We start from the raw sequence: 14,924 nt of genomic DNA on the forward strand, positions 1-14,924 counted from the left end.
CCAGAGAAATGCGACATGTCAGCATGAGCAGCCATTGGTAAGTGCTGCAGAGCTGTAAAGGAAGTCCCTCCCCTGGAAGTTCTAGTCATAATTTAGGTTGTTAGCTTCCTTTACTTCACTCGGGATAATGAAAAGCCTTCAGGGGGGCAAGCTTTTCTGTTCTGGGACTTGGTAGTTGCTAGGTGGTCGTAGTTATTGATTTTATCTTAATGCCAGATGGTTTTTGGTCAACACTTATTGATCTTAAACTTAGCTTACTAAAGCTTGCATAGCAGTGAAGGGAAAACCCAGTTATAGCCCATAAAACAGTAGAATTTTCTGTGTTTAACATTCTTGATTCTCAGAAAAAGAATTTGAACTACTTTCTTGGATGACACGTATTAAAAGATCTCAGTCCATAATTATTCTGTTGGCTTTTGTTCTCTATGTAATAGACTTCTAGGATCCTAGAGCTGAAAAGGGCGGTCTTGTCCAATCCTTCCATTTTACAGATGAAGAATTTGAGGCTCCAAGTGGGAAAGTCACTTTTCAGTGGTCACATAGCTGGTTAGTGGCAGAGCCAGGAGCCAGAATGCAGAAGGCTTCATAAAGGTGAGGAAAGGGCTCATCACTGGTGTGGGAATGAAGTGTTTAAATGCAGACTCTTCAGGGAAAGTTGTGGCATGGTCTCTATTGTCCTCAAAGAGAATCGGCCAAAGTCAGAACAAGGGGTTTCTGGAGAAGTACTTTGAGACTAGTTTTTCAAAAATCCATAGGAATAGCTTGTAGGCTTTCAAGTTCAAATGTTACTATTCTTTTTTTAAATAGAGTGGAACTATTTAGATTTAAAGTGTTAGGAGCCAGACATTTAAAATAAACAGAAAGGAAAAGGAAGATGAATTGATATATTACAGTCTAAAGGGCGAAAGACAAATAAACATGACAGACTGGGAAAAGTTTAATTTTTCTGTTTTTCAGAGCAATGAAATCTTTGCGTATCACATTTCGTTATAAGCCATGACAGTGAATTAAAAAAAAAAACAACCCAAAAACAAAAACTAAGGTTCTGTTACCTTCTCTGTTGTATTGCTGTATGAAGAAATATGTATGTCTTCTATGCTCATCACAGATAAGCATTTTTCTATTTTTAGCAACTGATGGAGCCAATATTATGATCTGTGTATGTGTGCATACTTACATATACACATATGTGTGTGCTTTGGGCTCATTGAGTTCCTTGAACTTCTCTTTGAAAGTGTTGCTGAGGGATAGCTTTGAAAACATGCATGGTGAAATGAGGCAGCAGTGTGGAAGGGCACAGAGAAGCTGGTCTTGGTCAGATGGCCAGCCTGGTATGAAGCAGGATTCTGTCTTTTCCTGTTTGAGAGCCCCTAGGTGAGTCACAGTTTCTCAGAGCCTCAGTTTCCTCCTCTGTAAAATGGAGATTAAACATATTTATATTACTTTCCTCAGAGTATTGTGGTGGGAATCAAATGAAGTAACGTAGAAAAAAAGTATCTTCTAATCATAAAGCTACAACGTGCACATGAGATGATGTTGTTGATCAGAGGCCAGGAAACCAGATGATCAACTAAAGACCAGAAGCTATCCATACTGGTCAACAAGGCAGCAGATGGTTTTCACTGGATCTAGACCCTTTCTTCTGTAGAACAGTGATGTCCTGAAATGCGACATTGCTACCTAGTTTGGTCTGGTCATTCTGGGTTAACCCTGTTTTGAATTTCAGGACTATTGACTTTATTTTGTGAATTGCCCTCTGCCCCTTATTAAGTATCTTTGGAGTAGATGAAATGAGCTTGGAAGTGAGACAAGTTCTTCAATGTAGGAAATTTGGAAATGAACATCTCTTACTTCTCTGTTGCAGTATTGGTTCATATCTTAGCTCTTCTCTTATTTCAAGCTTTTGCCAGGGCAGGGGTCATTTTTAGTGGATTGAAGATGGACTTTAGTTAAATTAGTGCCTTTATGTGCTTCTTAAACCTTAAAGCATTATTTAAATGCGAGATGAGATAATTATATTACATCTTCTCAGGAGTTCAGTGGATACATTTTCATAAGCTCCTTTAATTTGTTCCTGTAAACTTGTTCTTATAATATCTGGGTTCAGCTTTCTATCTAGACTTGGAGCCAGAAGACCTGAGTTCAAAACCCAGCTTTCAGACATGTATTTGTGACCTTAGATATGCCTTCTAACCTCTGAACAACTTTCCCCACGTGTAAAATAGGTACAGTAGTGCTAGTACTGACTGCCTCCTGGATTGGTTGTGTGGAAAGCGCTTGGTACAAAAAAGGGATGCCAGCTGTTATTGCAGATGGGTAACATGTGGAAATCCTTCTCCTCTCCTGCTTTGTGCCCCTTCAGTGAAGGGATTCTATAAGTCCTGATGTCTTTATCAGGTGAGAAAGCATCAGCGAGTGGGGGGAGCTTGATGTGAACCAGCTTGGTTATACCCTGATCAAGACATCTTGGGACAGGTGAAGAGGGCTCAGGCAGGTTGGCTAATAACCAGACGTGTTTGAGGCCTGCGAACTTGAAGCATCGGGTCCTTAGTGTGGAGGAGGGGTCCAGACAAACGCTGGAGAGGACCCCTAAGAAGTAAGCGCTCTGTCTGTCTCTTTTTGGCTGTTGCCTTGCTCCACCCGTTCTTTCCAGCTTGATCCGTGTCCCTGGCAGGCCTGCAGGTGTCACGTCCCTGCTGCTGCTGCTGCTCGTGCTTCTCCCCTGGCGTCATCTCTGAGCTTTCCTCTCAGCCTGTGTGTATGTCTGATTAAAAACTCCTTGGCAGGGCTCAAGCTCACCTTCTGCTTCAGAGATTTTGATAGGCCCAGGTTCTTCTCAGAGCTGAGAGGGAGTGCTTGCTCCCTAGAACAGTCGGTCCCAGGAGGCCAGTTCTCAAGCCCTTGTTATGTATATTAGCGTCAGATTTTTGTGTAGGCTTACGTCTTTCCATTTCTCCTCATTCCTTGTTCCTCCTTACACTAGTTTTTCATCTTCACTCTGACCCTGTTCGTAGTCACTCCTCAGTGCTCTCCCAAGCCCAGCCCCTCCATTCTGTTTGTTTTCCTATTCCTGCCTTCCTCCTCTTGATCCTAAAGTTAACCATTTTAAGTATGTACTGACCTTCCCTTGTGTCCCTTGCCCCCTTGTCCCATGATTTATGCCTTGCCGAACCCTTGCTGGTTGGGTACACTCAGGGGTGTGCTGGTGCCAGCTCTTACTGGTGAGCTGATTATTAAATTTTCAGTCTGAGCACTAATGCTTTGGAAATTAGGGAAGCTACAAGTCATGGCTTGAATTATGTTTGGATGATTGTCTAGACTTAAAGTGATGAGGAAAATGCTAATAATGCAGATTAAACACAAAAATTCACTCAGTGTACATTTTTCTCCCCAGGGAGACAATTACTAAACACTTCTCAGCGCACCCCTGGCTCTTTTGTAGATTTTTCACATAATTTCACCAAAGTTAATCCTTTGAGGCTCCAATCCTGGAGCCTTTTCTTCTCTCTGTAAACCTCCCTCATGACTTCCCCACCCACCCCACTTCATACTTTACGGAGAAAAGAGAAGACGTTTACCTCTTTTTCTCTCTTGTACATCTCAAGCCCTTTCACCCTTCCCTTGCATTCTTTTCTTCAGGATCTGGTGAAGAAGTGTTCCTGGATTGGGGCTCCCTGAGTGTCTCTACCAGAGGTCTGCCTCCAGCATCATTCCCCCAAGCCTCCATTGTGCAGTGTCTCCTCACCTCATGGCTTCTTCCTTGCTGCTCACAAACATGTCCAAGTTTCCTTCATTCTTCAGTAACCCTTCAGCTGAACCTTTCCCCTCTTGAGGACGTCACGTTGGATCCCTCTCCGGTTAGAAGCTGTGGGAGCTCTCCGTCACTGCTTTGCCTCTCGCTTCTCCTGCACTTGTGGTGTCTCCTCCCTGCCATCTTCAGGGGGATCTGCTTCCTTACTAATCTTTCTTGACCTCTCTCTAGCATTTGGTTGAGCTGGCCACCTGCCGTCTGGATTCTAGTGGAATGTACGCTTCTTGAAAGCAGGAACTGTTTCCTTTCTGTTCCTGTGTCCCTCGAGCCTGGCATATGGCAGGCACTTAGTACATGCTTCTTGCTTGGTTGATTCCCCCCTTCTCCTCCCAGGGCTCGCTCTTTCCTGCTTCTCTTCCTGCCTCTTCTGCTGGGGCATCAGCATTCTGGACGTTCTCAGAGTTAGGAGCCTTTGTGCTGCTGTGGTCGTTGTCTGGGTTCTGCTCACTTTACTTTTCATCAGGTCATACGGGTTTCCTCGGGTTTCTCAGAATTCTTGAGTCTCAGATGTGACCATGCTCAGGAAGCTGCAGAGGCTTCTCATTGCCTCTAGCTGTTGCTGCTTAGTGTTTGAAGACTCTCATGATCTCCTGTCATCGCAGGCTGAGGCTTTTTCTTTCATTCTGCTTCAAGCCGGAGCTGCCCAGGGCTGTCTGTAGGCAGGTGTTCTCCCCTGATTCTTCACGACTTTACACAGACTGTCTGTTACCCATGCTTGAAATACACTCCCTCTTCCTGTCCTCTTCCTCCCAGAATCCTTTGATTCTTTTGAGGCCTCCTCTCACATGGGTGCTGCTCAAATGACCCCCTGCAAATCACTTTCTGTTTACTTCATGTGGTTTTTTTCACCTTTTCTAACCTGTGTTCATATTCTTTTCCCTCAGTAAACCCCATGCTCATCCAGGGTAGGGGCTGAATTTTTATCTCTATATTTTGAGCATCATGCCCCAGCCCACTATAATAATCACAGCATGGAATTTTTGTTTAGGATTATAATTTAAACAAAACACAAATGTGTGAGTCTTGCTTAGAGCCTTTCTTTTTAAAAAATTGATTTAAAATATTTCATAGCTAAATTCTATGTGTCCTATGCAACCAATATTTTAGTATCTATGGTATGCAAATCACTATGGTAGGTAGAAATGATTAGAGTATTTTTTAAAGGCATCATCAAGATTAATGATATTGAGGGAATATAATTATTAACAACTTCACTAACAGTCACAAGGTCAAATGGCAATTATTAAGTGCCTACTATATGCCAGGCTCTAGGGATCCAAAGAAAGGCAGCCCCCCCTGAAAACCAAAAACCAATTGCTGCTGTAAAGGAGCTCACTTGTCTAAGGGGGGAGACAACATGGTAAACAACTGTATACAAATAGGATCTCTCTAGGATAGATTGGGAATCGTCTCAGAGGAAAGGCAACAAGATTAAGGCCTGGGAAAAACTCCTTGTGGAAGGTAGGATTTTTAACTGAGGCTTCAAGGAAGCCAACGAAGCCAGGAGGGTGGAAATGAGAAGGGAGAGAGGTTATAACCAAGGAGCAGCTAGGAGGCCAGTGTCACCCAATGACAGATTATGCAGAGGAAAGCAGGGGGGTCAGAGGACTGGGGAGGCATGAGGGGCCAGCTTAAGAAGGGCTTTGAATGTCAAACAAAGGATTTTCTGTTTGATTTGGGAGATGAGAGTTGGAGCTGGAGTTTATTGAATGTGGGGCTGTTTGGTCAGGCCTGAGCTTCGGGATGATCAAATTTGACAGCCGACTGGAGTTTAGACTGGCGTGGGCAGAGATGGAAGGCAGGCAGACCCACCAGCAGGCTTTGGACCTAATCCAGGTGTGAGGTGATGAGGGCCTGCACTACAGGGGTGCTGGTGTCAGAGGAGAGGGGGAGGGCGGCATAGTTGAGAGATGTTATGGAGGTAGAAATGAATTTGCCAAATGATTGTAGTTGTTTTAAATGAAGTTTTGCAACGGTTGGTGCAAAATCATGTATGTTATATCTTATATCTTTGTGGTGCACACTGTAAATCCTGTTCTTGCTTCGCTGTGGTTACGGAAGGTTAATTTTCTTTCTAATTCAGAAGCATCTTTGAGGAAAGGGGGAACTGTGGTCATTTCAGACTTTCTTCCCTGTCACTGAGTCACATAGCAAAGATGCTATAGTGAGTGAATCTTTGTGGTTATATTTTTCTCTCCAGAAATTGCTTTTGGGTAAATGTTAATGAGCAGCTTTCTTTTGGAGAGAAATCGTTGGGCAGAGAGCAGATGAGTGTTTGGAGGTCAAACTTGGAGGCTTTCAAGAAGATTTTTCTCTGGCTGGATTCAGATTGCAGCTGTTGCTTTAAGACTCACTGGTGTGCTATGCTGGGTTGCAGTATCTTTCGTTTGGAAGCAGAGAGGAGTAGCCTCGAGGAAGCTGGAGCCCAGCCCCGCGGTGGAGATGCAGTGTTAGGGTTGGAGCCAAGCGAGGGAAGTTCAGAGGGCATGCTATCCTTAAAGCAAGAATTCTTCAGAATCATCCCTTTCTGGAGGTGCTGACTGTGAATCCCTCTAGTGCCAGGTAAGGCTGCCAGGGGATAAAAGGCTGTACACAGAGGAGAGCTCATCATTGAGGAAGTTTCCATAAACATCCATGATGTTACATAACTTGAGCTGCTTGGATCTTAAAATGGATCTTTATGACCCGCTTCCTGTGTGGTATAGGTAGGCAATATGAAATGTGTTATGTTCCCCCCCCCCGCTTGCGTTCTTTGACATCAAATCTGGCAATTTACAACTAAATCTGAATGCTTTAAATATTGAAGATTGGTAGTGAATGCCTTAATATAATGCTTTCTATTATAGGTGCTCCTTTACATATTAATATTATGTTCTTTCTGAAAAAATTTTTTACAAGCCAAAACAACGAATGGGGAAATTTGAATATTTCTGTCTGTTTTTCCAGTTGTGATCACAATTAGTTCAGTTGTTACCCATCTCCGTAAATCTAGCTAATGACTTCTCTGCTAATGATAAAATACAAACCAGGTTGAAACATGTAGAGAAATGGTGACCCATGAGCCACTGTGTGGGTGGGATACTTGATCCATTCTTGTAATGAGGTAAAAAAGGCATGTTTGAAAGCATGTTCTGTTCCTGATTGGTTGTGACAGATTCTCAAGTGTAGTAGAAGAGATTTGCTTATCTCCACCTGAAGGAGAAAGAAGCAGCCAGCAATTTATTCTTGGGCTAAAGCGCTTGTTGAGAGCTGGTAATAAGCTCAGTGGCAGGCACCATTAGGATGAAAAGTGCAACCATTTTGAGAAATGCACTGTAATATGATATTTCATTCAAGTTGGTCTTTGAAATCCACTCATTTCTTGGGGAAAACCTGAAGTGATGCTTGTCACTTGCTGATCAGTGTTGTTTTTTAGGTTTAAAAAGCATCGTCTTAGATCATTAAGTCAGTTTGTTAGTTTGAAATATCAGCCCTAGAACAAAGCCCTAATTGGGGGATGGGTTCTCTGGGCATGTAGAGGGGATTCTTGCCTTTTTGTTGTATGATTTTGGGTAGAGGAGGCTGTAAATATTTCAGTACCATTTTTGGATCTGAATTTTCTTATTGAGTCTTTTCCTCGTTTTCTAATGTATGTGGTTTCAAATGTGATACCCTATATTTTGGGAAAAAGGTTTAAGTAAATAATTTTAAGTAAATAAATATCAGCAATGCTTTCTAAAGATCTCAAGTAATTTGCTAGTAAAGAAGCACATATTTACAGACCAGACGGCTTTTTCATTTAATAGGGCAGTGAGTACGTTTGCTTCATCTCTCAAAGAATATTCTTGCATTAGAGTAATCATAGTTAATTGAAAATCAAAATTTTAAAATGTCATGTAGTAAGTGTTTTAGGCTTAATTTGTGTCTTCTGCTTGACTGCTTTCTAGAAAGGTATAACATTGAGGAGTATACTGGCAGCTTAACAACATTAAATAACTTTTCATGGTCTCATAGAATTTAAAGCTAAGCAGGCAGGATCTTGTACGTTCTCTAGGCCAATCCCATCATTTTACAGATGAGGAATCTAAGCTAAAGAGTGGAAGTGATTTGTCCAAATTCACTCAGGTATTTAGTAGCAGAGCTGGGATTTGAACCCAGATGCTTTTGTCTTCTACTGCCAGTAAACTGTGTGGCTTCCCTATTGGACACTGGTTTGTGCAACTATGTGAGAGCTTGTTTAATTAAAACATTTCATTTTGAAATCTGTAGATGTATTTTGAGATCTGTAGATTGGGCCATAGTAGCTTATGGAAATTGTCTCAGAGGTATTGGAGCAGCTGTGGTCTGTGTAGGGAGAGCAGGTTCACTTGAAATCACAGATCTTTGATGACTTAAAACATTTTTTTTGGTCAAAAACTTTAGGTATAATAGAATCATTTTTACTTGGTTCCCATGATTTCAAAGCCTCTTTTTATGTCTCTCAGTATTGAGTTCCCACAAAACAAATGATTTAAATTATATGAATAAGGTTTCTAAACATCCTCTTTTCTCTGCTGATAATTCTCTATTAACTGTAGCTCTTTAAAAAAAATATAGCTAACATTTATATACCACTTTACTATTGCAAAACCCTTTGCAGTGATTATATCATAAGGTCCCCCCAACACCAGCACGAAGTAAGTAGTTTAGTCAATACTATGCTTATTTTAGAGATTAGGAAACTAAGGCCTAGCTTGACTTGTCCCAAGTCAGGCTGGTAATAAATAGCAGAATTGGGGTTTGGCCATAAAAACTCTGACTCCAGTGAATGCTCTGTTTTGGTCTTTGTGTGTTAGGTAAATGAAGTTGAGGTACACCCTTGGTTTCCCTCATTCTGTCAGACCTACGACCTAGAAATGTTGGCACTGAGTTATTTAATTTTTCCTGCCTGTGAAATTGTCTTCTTTACCTTTATGTTGTTATTGTAGTTCTTCATCACACTTAACAACAGATCAAAAAGGGTCTTAAAGGCTTCACAACCTCAAGTGTTTTATCTTTTAGGGTGCTGTATAATTACTGTTTCTTTAAAGATTTCCCTCTTTTTTTGGGGGTCCGGAGCTATGATTTCATTAGTTTTGGGGATTCGTAGGGAGGACAGCCTTCCTACCAGTGCAGATTTGTGTTTTTTTTTTTTTAGTTCATGCTGTTAGAGAGTTGCTTATGTTGTCAAACAACCAGTAATCTCCCATAGGAGGAGGAGAAATATTAACTACAAAAGTAAGAAATTTAGAAAGAGAACATGTCTGCCATAAATTTGTCTTTTCCATGTAAGTTCCCAGCAACCTGGAAGGAAAGGGAACAAAACCAACGAATTCAGAAGACTAGAAAAGAATTAAGTGTCTAACAAAATGATAAGGGAAGATGCCCAGGTTGACTGTTACCTGGCCAGAAAGTATATTCTACCGAACATGAGAAGGAAAGGAAAATTAAATACGTTCAAGAGATGTTTGGTAAGAAATCATTAAGATTATAAAGGTCTCCTTCAGTAAAATAAAGTGTTGAAACAAGGCAGTTTAATTCAAGAGGCTTGATAGTGGTGATCTTTTCTCCTAAATTCTTCTGTTAATTCTGATGCCTTCAGACCAAATTATTTGTGATTCATCTTGACTCCAAAATACAGGGCAGTTCAGTTCTTAGGTATTCACAGAGAGGTGGGATGGGTCTGACCTCAAGATTGTGAAGTTTATCTTTTAAAAGTGGCTGCAAGACCTGGAGTCTGTTAAGAGAAGGGGAGGGCTTGCTTCAAAAGATTTTCTCTCTGGGTTTCCAGAGTGTCATGCATGTCCTGTGCTAGATTCTACCAAAAAAATCATAGAATCACCACTTAAGGGCCCAGAATTTTTCTGTAGGATTAAATGAAGAATGAATACTCTCACTTTCTTGTCCTTACTCTGTGATTAGACGACAGAGAAACAGCCCAGAACATTTTTCTCAATAATTTGTTTCCAGAATGAAAACAAAACAAAAACTGTTGGTTTAGACCAAAGCCCGGGAGTGACCAGTTTTTTCAACTGTGATAACAAAACCGTCCTATTTATTTTATAAATGATCAGGTAATTAGGATGTGGTTCAGAAAGGACCAGATTGGGCATTTTCCGGAGGTGAAGACCAAGCAAGGTACATACAGTAAAGAACTTTGATTCTAATCCTGCTCTGCCTTTAACTTTCTGTAGGATGTGAGCAAATTGCTTAAAGTTCCTCATATGTCAAATGAGGGGGCTTAGTTTGGAAGTGTTGTTAAGTCTGTGAACTGTAGAATACTAGCTTGGCCACTGACTTCTGTGCTCTTGAACCTACTGCTCAACTCCTCTCTGTAGTGAGGAACAACCCCAAGTGGATTAAGTTGTGATATTTTTTGTAGCCTGTAATTCCCAGAGGGCCTTCTCATAAATTTAGTTAAGTAGCTTAAAAAATAAAAGTACTGAATTGTCAACACTTTCATTGACCCCTTCTAAGGGTTAAGTGATATCCATTTAATTTGGTTAACATTCCTGTGAGGAAGTTAAGGGAAATTACCTCATCCATTCATCTGTTCATTTAATAACCACAAAATACTTTGTGATACTATTGTTTTTCCTAATAGTGAAACTGAAGTACAGATGGAATTGACATGATGAAAGCAAAGCAGGGTCAGGTAGAGATCCAGTATTAGATGTAGGTCTCCTGAATCCCTTTTTCACCATTCTTTTCCTAAGACTGTTCCTTTTGGAGATGATTCTGTATACAAAGAGGATCACAGGAGCTGTTAGTTTGCCAGGTTATACCATTTTTCTCCTAGATAATTCATATGGAATGAAATAAATGAAATCAACATCCTCTAGTAATGGTTTGGGAGAAAGGATTACTGGGAAAGTAGTCGTCTTTGAGATTGTCTTTTGAGAAATCTAGTGGATGATTAATTTCATAAAGTATGAAATCCTTGAAATGGGCATGAAGAACCCGGAACTTTCTCTGTCTCTGTAGTATGACATCAGGATGCTCAGACCCTTTAGGTACTGATTACTGATGGGAGGCTTGATTCTCATGTAGTAAGACCTGTACTCTAGTTGTAGAGAACAGGAGCAGCATTTCAGAAGAAAGACCAACTTCATGTTTCTGCTAATCATGTGATCATTGCAGAACCCTGATTCAATGAAAGCTTTGTTCCAGTTGCAGATAATCTTCAGTCTAGAGGAATCAGCAAGACTTGCTGAAGAATTAATTAGCCATAAACTGTTGAGAAACTGCTCCTTTACCAGGATTTTTTTTGGTAGGGCATGGGAAAACCTTTTCATTTTCTGTTTTGGTTCCATGTGGAGTATTGGGCCTCTTGAGTTAAGTGTTGCTCTTTGAACCTCTGCTTAAATCTGGAGAGGATAATAGCAACACTGGCTACTACTGTTCTTAGCTGCACAGAATGTTGGAGCTGTCTCTCTGGCCTCTTGGCAGGATTTAGTTCAAACCTTTGTTATGCTATTGGAGAAATGGACCTGACCTGTAGGAGTTGCCCAAGATCACCCAGTCAGTCAGTGGCAGAGTGATCACCTGACTCCAGGGATTTTTCCATTATACAACAAACACTGTTTTCTTTCAAGAACTTGACAAGTTCAGAACATGCATGTTATTCTTTGAAAAAATGGTTAATGATATTGGAAATAGAGGATTATATTTTTTTTTATCTTCTAGAACTTGGTTTAAATTTTCTTATTGTTGCTTTTTGTTTTTACATTATTATTCAGTTCATAATGGTTGCCTCACTCCATTACCCTTAGTCATTCCTAGTAACAAAAAATTAAAAAGAGCAAAACCAACTAATGTGTTTAACATGTCTCTCACTATATGCAATAAAGAATAATAATTCAAATGGTATTTTTTAGCCCGCTATTGTTTGAGGTTATTTGACTAAAATTGGTGTTATTAAACACTGTCACTTTCAGCAGTTGGCTTCAAGTTGGGTTCTTGAATTAAAATTACAGGGTCTACAGCTGGAAAGGAAATTATAGGTTATTTAGCCTACCTACCTTATTCATTTTACAGATTAAGAAACTGAGGACTAGAGAAGGAAACAATATTAATAAGTAGGTAGAGCCAGGATTCTAATCCAGGTCTTTTGTTCCAACCTGTCTTGGTATAAATAAAGAACACTAGATTTGATGTATGGCAAGGGTCAGTAGAATGGAAATGAAGTGGAAATACTTTAGCTCATTTTGGGGTTGTAACTTTTTGGCAATACCATTTAAGATGGTGCATGTGTAGTGCCCTGATATTTATGCATTGAACTTAGAAAAAATGCTAGTGGATAGGAGGGTTTAGTACTTTGAAATTCCATGCCCTGAAACTCAGCAAAATGATTATATTTTGTCTTCAGATAAATTTCACTGTGAGATTAAAAAATATTTTAAATTTGGGGCATATGGGAAGGGCTTTAAAAAAAAAAGCTTTTTTAGGGGTGGTTATGGTGAAAACTGTAGTATGGGAAAAGAAGAACTATCTAGGAAACCGTTGTAAAGTTGTTTCTGCCTGCCCAGCACAGCAGCTAGAACCTGATGAGCATTTCTGGTGCTGCTGAATAACATTGACCTCTCTGACTTGGCTTCCTTGGTCATTTTCTCTTGAAAGGTGAGGTAGGAAGTTCTGTTGCTCAGTTTCAAGCCTGGAGGACAGTTTATTTTTTATCCTTTGTAATGTTCACACAGGGATTGATTTGGGGGAAGATTGGCTGGCTCTTGTTCTGAAGTCTGCAGTGTTGAGTGTGCTTACTGAAGTGAAGGAAGCCCTGTCTTCGCTTTAGGGAGGGTGGCCCTGTGTTTGCACCAAGTATTTTCTCTTTGTAATTTGCTTTTATTGTAGAACGTAATCTGTTTGAGTTCTGTTATCCTTAACTTACCGTTCTAGAATTCCGAGAGGACCTGTGCAGCAGCCTCTGGAAGATCGGATCTTTACTCCGACGGTCTCGGCAGTTTACAGCACTGTAAGTATGCCAGGGCAGCCGGGCTCGCTCGAGCTGCTCTCTCTGCTTTGCATCCGAGCCACGCCAAACGTGTTTAATGAAGCTCTAGATTGTCAGTTTTATGGTTTATTCTTACCACTGAAAGTGGAAACTGAACCACACTGATAGTTCTCAGCTGATCAGGTTCATTTTTTCCATAGGCCTAATCAAGATTGAGGGTAGTACAGCTTCGTTTTGTGTGTGTAGTCTTCCTTTTCCTTAAAAATTAAGAGTGAGAGATGGATCACTTTCCTGTAGCATACTTTTTATATATAGCAGATATCCAGTCAATTTTTGCTATATGTAGACTTGATAATATTTGCAAATGGAAGCAGGCAGTGTAACACGGGAAAAGAACACTGTATTTGGAGTCAAGACCTGGGTTCAGATACCAACTCGGCCTCTTCCTTGTTTTGTGACCTTGGGCAAGTGACCTCATCTCTCTGGCCTCAGGTACTCATCTGTAAAATGACGAGCTTGGACTTGATGACTTCTGAGTTCTTTTACAGGATGTTGTAGGATTAGAAATGAATTTCAGATGATTTAAGGGGTAAATTTCCAATTGTGATCATCCTAAGGGAATTGGATGCTGAAACTCCCTATGAGCAGCTTTCTGCTTTTCTGAATAACATACAGTCACAATTTTTCCAATGTTCCATATGAATTTCAAGCTTGTTTTATTTTCACATTTTCCTGAAAATGTTAAAAGCTGTAAGAGATATTTTAAATTATTGTAATACTTCAATTTTCCTGTTTTTAGTATTTAAAGAGTAGTTTTAAATGGAATATTCAGGGGTCTCCCAGATGCTGTGAGTGACCTATACTGGCAGTACAATTTATGTTGCACATGATTTGTTGAATATTTCCATTAAAAATTCCATTCTTCATAGGCCTTAAACTTGGCTTTAAATGTTTTATATGAGTTAAACTTGGCTTGTCTAAGCTAATATGTTTTCCAAATTTGGCTCTTATTGATAACTTTATTGTATTTAATCCCTGCACTGACAGAGATAACGTGTCAGCTTTGCAAATGTATGTAAAACATCTACCGACCCATGTGGAAAATAAATCAGTTCTGTGGACGTAGATTTTAAAGCAAAGGCTGCACAGTTGGTTTAAATGCAGTCAGTCATTGCTTTATTTTTTATAAAGTATATTCAGCAGTCATTGGCTTTTAAACTGACACTGGAAAATTACTTATTCAGAGTATGTTTCATCTGGTTTATACAGACATGTTCCTTAAACTAAATATTTGTTTATTTATTTTTGGTGAGGCAGGTTAAGTGACTTGCCCAAGGTCACACAGCTAATACTGCTAAAATGTCTGATATAAGACTGGATTTGAACTCAGATCCTCCTGTCTCCAGGGCCGGTACTCTTATCCACTGCACCACCTAGTTGACCCCCTTATCTTTTGTTTTTACATCTCATCACTTTCCTTATGTATCTTTTCTCCTTCTCTGCGCAGGGCGTCATCCTTTATTGTAGGGAATCTAAAAAAAGAAAAGAAAAGAAAAAGAGGAAGAAGAGAAAAATAAAATCAGCAAAACTGATCACTACAATGAAAACATCTCATATCATATGCAGTGTTCCACATCTTGGGCGGGCCCCCCCCCCAGGAGTTGGGGAGGCATCCTAGCTGTACCCCTTTTTAGGGGCCGGTCTTGTTCTTTGCAATTTAACAACATTTACTTTTGATTGTTTTGTGGTGGTGGTTCTTTCCAGTGACATCATTGTTATTATATATCTTGTTTTCCTGGATCTGATTACCTCCCTTTTGCATCAGTTCATGTAAGTCTTTACATGCTTCTCTGTATTCATCATAGTCATTGTTTCTTACAGCACAGTGATATTCCATTAACTTCAGGTACCCTAAGGTTTAGCTCTTCCCTCATTTAATGGACTATAAATACTTTGTTTCCAATTCTCTTCTCCTAAAAAAAAAAAAGGTGCTGCTGTAATTTTTTTGTTGTATGTAGAGCCTTTCTCTTGGTCAGTGTCCTTCTTGGGGTGTATGGCTAGCAGTAGAATCACTAGATAATCATCTTATTTGCCTAATTCCAAAATTACTTTCCAGAGTGACTGTACCGAGTCACTGCTCCACCGCCAGCGCGGTGGCGTGGCTGT

General features: G+C 40.2%; 1 protein-coding gene across 19 annotated transcripts in view; it reads left to right on the forward strand.

The window, feature by feature from the left end:
- EIF4G3 (eukaryotic translation initiation factor 4 gamma 3) overlaps positions 1-14,924 on the forward strand; it is a 366,388-nt gene that overhangs the window by 82,976 nt on the left and 268,488 nt on the right. For 18 of the 19 annotated variants that reach the window (XM_078145637.1, XM_078145635.1, XM_078145636.1 and 15 more), the window contains exon 2: positions 12,704-12,779. The exons of the other annotated variant lie outside the window; for it this stretch is intronic. The gene's annotated coding sequence lies outside the window, so the exon portion shown is untranslated. The remainder of the gene's footprint in view (positions 1-12,703; positions 12,780-14,924) is intronic. 19 annotated transcript variants of the gene reach the window in all.

Source organism: Phascolarctos cinereus, unplaced genomic scaffold, assembly GCF_003287225.1.
Source record: "Phascolarctos cinereus isolate Bilbo 61053 unplaced genomic scaffold, phaCin_HiC Scaffold_726;HRSCAF=1367, whole genome shotgun sequence".
Lineage (NCBI taxonomy): Eukaryota > Metazoa > Chordata > Mammalia > Diprotodontia > Phascolarctidae > Phascolarctos > Phascolarctos cinereus.